We start from the raw sequence: 6,097 nt of genomic DNA, 5'->3' as shown, positions 1-6,097 counted from the left end.
CATCAAAATATAAATTGAACAAAAACCAATTAGTTATATAGTTAAAGTCTCTTGTCTTCAAACTAGTTAGTTAACGTCATCGGTCAAAATTCTATTGTATTAGCAAAAAAAATAATAAAAATAAGAACATTCTATTTAAATGAATTGTTAGTAAAACATAGATTGAACAAACTTTAACAATGAATTGACATTGAGATGTTGATATGGCTTAAAACTAGCACATGTTTCCAGTCTCTCTCTCACACACACACACATACACACACGTCAAAAACATTAATTGCTAATAGTATACTGAGAGAGAGAGAGAGAGAGAGAGAGAGAGAGAGAGAGAGAGAGAGAGAGAGAGAGAGAGAGAGAGAGAGAGAGAGAGAGAGAGGGAAGTTACATAAATTAAAGGAAAATTATTATTTCACATACTCGATTATATACTGTTTTGCACCTAGTGGGCACATTTTATAGATGATGTATTATTGGATATGACACAATCAAAGCCCTAAAACACATACACAATGAGGCAAGAAAATATATACTTACATTTGGATAATATATACTTACATTTGCATGAAATAAAAATGTATTTTAATTACTTATCGCAGAGAATTTAATGTGGAGGCCATCTGTAAATCCGAGGATAGGATTTCGAACAATGGTTCCACCCTTGACCTTTGTCCACCTATTAAAAGAAAAAAAAAAATTATACAAAGGTTTAGTGGGGTAGAATATTGCATATTAGTTGCATCTTAAAGTTATCCAAATTACAATTAAGATTTTATTTTCGGTATGGTAAGATTTTATTTAGTTGTACCTTAATAAGCACCCTTCCTGGTATTTTCAATAGAGATGTCCAAAGTTCAAATCCCATGTTCCTTGACAATCGAATTATAAAAATAAATAAATAATTCTTTAATTTTATGATGTTTGATTTGAATCATGAAATAGATCAATTTCAATTGAGAGGTTTCTTTTATCCCATGACAAACCCAGTAGCAAACATTATGTTACAACAATTGCACAAGTTAGATCGTAAAGGGGAACACATTACCTATATTTGGTGATCAAACCATGGAGGAAGGTAGCCAAGAACGTTTTGCTATACTCTGCTCCAACACATTGTCTAATTCCTCCTCCAAAAGGCATGAAATTCTTAGATACAAACAATGAATCAAGATCCTGTTGCATTTAAGAACATATGCATGTAAGAACATACCTTTAAATAAAATATTTTTCAGCACTTTTCGTAGTAGCCCAGGAGCAACACTTCCTATCCTAAGAGCTTCATTGATTACCTATAATTTCCACACAACAAAATATTTGGGTTTATATGATAACTAGAATCATCAAACACCTTGAAGAGAGATCAGAATATTCATAGATTGTAGAACTGACTTGATGAGTAAAGGTCATCGACTTATATTCATCCCATGTGAGTATGGAATTTGGACTCTCTCTATTCTTAAGAATTGCCTCATGCTCATCCTAACAAATGATACATGATCATTGATCAGCGTTAGGTTACAGGTCTTGTAATACTGCAAGATGCTAACAAATGATACATGATCAGTGTTGTGTGCTAAAAAAATGTTCTTGTACATTTACATACCGTCAACTCTTGTAAAACTGCAGGATGGTCGGCAAGTAAGTTGAGAGTTAACGACAATGCTGCCGAAATGGGCTCAAAGCTAGCGAATAAGAACCCAAAAACCAAATTGATGATGAGGTCTTCTGATAAGAATTTCTCCTTATCCTTGTCATTTATAGCTTTATCAAGCAAACCTTCAAAATGTCTTTTTGGTGAATTGATTCTCTCTTTAAATATTTTCCTCAACATACTCAATGCTTCATTTTGGTCCTAAAAAATGAAAAGTGAAATTTAAATTAATGAATCTAGGTCATTTCAAATGAATATTTTTCGGATAAGTTTGTACTTTCTCATTATTTTGATTACCTTTAAACATTTATGGAATGTAGTACCAGGGATATTCAAGGGAAATGACATGAAACCTCCCAGGATATTAGTGAACTTCTCGCTCATTTTCATAGGTGAATTTTCAGCATCATGACTAATGAATAGCTTTGCAGTGAAATCAAATATCTTCTGCAATTTCGCAGAAACATAGATTTGTCATAACTTGAACGACAGTAAATTTTACACTATTAAGTAACAATAAGTCTATAGTAACAATAGGTCTATAGTCACAACAAAATTCACTACTATCTAAAGTGTCAAGTTATTAATGATGAATAATAACGTAGTGTCAATAGTAGGCCCATATAAGAATCAATAATAACCTACCAAATGAGTAGGTGAGAAATTTGTTGTGAAAAATACTGTCTTAACAATGCTCATTGAGTAAATGAGTCCATATCAGGGGAAAGTTGAAAATTACCACTGATGCAGCATGTTTCATTTCAACTAAAGGATGACTTGACCATGTTTGTAGGGTTTTGTTAGCAAATTCTTCAATTTGAGGAAGCAACTTTTCCTTAAGTGGATCAGCACCACAGTGATTCAATATGATACTTCTTAAGTACTTGTGGAAAACACCAATTGCAGTTATCTTATTTTCACCTTTCATCGCTAAAAGCTTGGAAAATGAATCCAGGTACCATAATTCAACTAATTCTCCTTCTTGTTTATAGATGTAATGGTTGAATTCAGGATCTATTGATATTACTATGGGTGAACCAGCCACACTAGTTCGAAATATTGGCCCATATCTAAAAGGGGAAAAAAAGAAAGAAGAATTATATTTGTTAGATTAAATAATTAGATTCATCATAGATAGTTTAAGCTTCTGGGACAACTTGACATCATTAATGACAGTTGGTTTGTCTAATCAAAGTGCTTATCCTTTACAATAAATACTATTTGAAGGGGGCTATTAATGATAGTTGGACCTGACATGACAAAGTTGCCCAAAGCAGATTTTGCTTGATCAGTGCAGGGACCTCCTAGACATAGGCAAGCTAGGAAGTCATGGGTGGGGGCAGGATTGAGATGGACACAAGCCACACCTGATTGAGATCAGGTGCAATATCTAGGGTATTGCACCTGCATTGGATGGCTGAAATTAAAAGTTGAATTTTCAACCTTTAATCTCAAACATTGAATTAAAAAAGTTAAAAAAAAAAATGTTAAAGAGTTAAAAAGTTAAAGTTAAAAAATAAGATGGTAAAAATTAATGTGAGATGAATTAGTGGTATTGCGCAAGTAGTTCACCGGATCCAGATCCGGTGGGGGCAATTGTCCCTAGCCCACCAAAACAAAATTAAAAGACAAGACAATAGCTTAAGAGTGATTTTACAACTTTTGCCCCCTCCTAATTATAATTTGATTTTTTGTGAGTTTTTTCAGGCATATCTTATTAATATATTAAAATTTTCTCATTTTTTTATGAACATAATTTTTTTTTTTCACTACTTGTTAAGATAGCAAGATGTGAGTGGTATATAATCACTTTTCCATAAACTTAACCCTGACTAGATATTGGTTTAATTGTTTGTTGTGAGCTTTAAAGAAACAATTGATGCATTTACGTAAATGCATGCAAATTAATTGAAAGATAAATGGTTGAGCACTCTGTAATGAGTAAAGATTTTTAAATATCAAATAGTAAAATACATGCCAAGATAATCTAGTTACAGTAGAGTTAAAAACATAGATTTAAAATTGTAGACATGTGTGAGAAACATTCACAAGTGTGAAAATAGTGAAGCCAAAGTATCAAATTAGCATAAATTATGAATGCTTATACCTATTTTTTTAACAATTTAAGTCCAAAATAAATGGCTTTTCAAAATAAATTATGATATTTCCTAGTGTGTGTGTTGCTTAACAATGATATGATATTCATAAAAGCGACCATGTATAAATAAGTAAGCAATCAAACTTTAATGTATATCTCAATTGAAATAGAGTGCCAACCACAATTAATAATAGATTATAAAATTAATTTTCAAGATTGTAAATTTCTTTTATGTTTTTATTCTTTATCAAATGGGTTATCCAATAAGTCATTTTTGATTTTGTTTTATATTTTGGAATGTTGATATTGTGTAGAAATAAAACTTATATATTTGTTTTACTTATCTTTGTATTATTTTGTTTTAGATAACAATGTTAGGATTTGTATAACTTTAAAATTATTTAATAAGTATTAATAAGTTTAACTGAGTTCATTCTTAATATAAGTGGTGAATTCAAAATAATGCATTTTACATTAAGTAATTTATTGCATAACTTTTCAAATGGCAAATATATGTTATTTTCTTTATTTTAAAAAAAAAAATCATGTAAAAAATACAAGTCAATCCGACCCGACCCGCAACCCGATTGACCCGAACCTCGTTTTAACCTGCTTAAAATAACCCGTTTTGACCCGTGACCCGTTTGACTCGCAACCCGATTGATCCGACCCGACTCGCCCGTTTTGCCATGTCTAACCCTGACATCACTTTAATTTTCATTACTCACAATCAACTAGTTCAAAATGTTGTGTCACTATACTTTTTCTAATTTTTTTATCGGATTTATAATCAATACACTATTACCTCTTTTATATGTCAAAATTCATTAAAAAAAAATGTTTCAAATTCTATCAATGTTTTAAGGTTTAAAACCTGTAAAAATAAAATGAAGGTAGGGTAAACGAGGCAAAAAATTAAAGCTAGAGTTTTGACAAATGGAGAAAAATAAGAACAATATTTTTTTTTTTTTTTTGGGGTAAACCATGATATAATATTAACTAAGAATTAACAAGTCTATTACAAAATATGTTAGCTTTATCAAAAGCTAACAAACTTCCCACCACAGGCGGTGGGTTACAAAAAACTACAAAATTAGAGTCGGTTTGTGCTCCAAACTTTGCCAAAGCATCCGCACATTGATTAGCTTCACGATAGACATGAAGCACACGCTTGTTTGGGATTTGCTTCAAGAGGCTCCTGCAATCAGTTGCTATCTTTCAAAAGTAATACTAAAAAAAAATAAAAAAAATAAAAACCCTAATATGACCTCAAATTAATTATATATTATTTTTTTCCTTCATAAAAATTTGGGAAGATTACATACTAACATAAATTTAAGTTTTATTTAGTGTATATCTAACTCTTAAAAAAATTTAATTCATACATGTAATTTTGACATCCAACAAAAAATTTGAAAACGGGTTACTTATGCTGAAAATATAAGAAAATATAATGAATATGTCATCGAAGGTTTTCTTACATTAAAATAGCACTCAATACATACATAGATGATATTTTTATTTCATATTGGTCTTAAGTAGATACGAGTATATTCATATATTCTATCTTCTGTTTCATCCCCTTGCCCATAACAACTTAACAAGAGACTTATACATACGTAAATACATAAATACATACTTGTACGTAGAACAGTGATATATACTATAAAAACACATGCACACACACTAGTTACCAAAAAAGAATTATAATAATAGAGACACACAATTAGTGGCATGTTACGTACTTCTGAGCTCTCTTTTTGATAAATGGATGGAGGTCTAGAGTGTAACTTGGAACAATCAACTGAAGGGTCTCTCCAATAAGGGGTAGACCCATGGAACCTGGAGGAAGGACTCCATTGCACTTTGGATTGCTCCATTTGTTAAGCCTGTAACCCAAATATATGACCAGTACTGCTACAATACATAATCCAATTGTCCACATTTCTGGTAGATTTGGTTGAAGATGTTTTGTAGAACCCTTAGAAGCAAGTAGTGGTTTGGTTTGTAAATCTCTTGCTTTCCTTCTTTAGAAATGGATGAAATATACAAGAAAAGACATAGACTAACACACACAGGGGAGTGGGAACCAAGCATTAATATCACACAACTCACAACATACAAAAGCTGGTAACAGCTAGGCAAAGTGGGATAACCCATTTCTTTCTTTCTTTTTTTCTTTTTTCTTTTTTTTTTTTTTTTTTTTTTTGTTAAGAGAAAGACATATACTAACACACACAGGGAAGTGGCAAGTGGCAACCAAGGTTTAATACACAACTCACAATATACAAAAGCTGGTAACTCTTTAATGCTGTGTAAAGGCTTTAAATCTGTATAGGAACACACAACTA

General features: G+C 31.3%; 1 pseudogene; it reads right to left on the bottom strand.

Annotated features, from left to right (window-relative positions):
* Positions 1–898: 898 nt before the first annotated feature.
* LOC126706830 (cucurbitadienol 11-hydroxylase-like) lies at positions 899–5,803 on the bottom strand (annotated as a pseudogene).
* Between the last annotated feature and the right edge of the window lie 294 nt (positions 5,804–6,097).

This window comes from Quercus robur, chromosome 11 (genome assembly GCF_932294415.1).
Source record: "Quercus robur chromosome 11, dhQueRobu3.1, whole genome shotgun sequence".
NCBI classification, from domain to species: domain Eukaryota; kingdom Viridiplantae; phylum Streptophyta; class Magnoliopsida; order Fagales; family Fagaceae; genus Quercus; species Quercus robur.
This window is presented reverse-complemented; position numbering and strand designations above follow the sequence as displayed.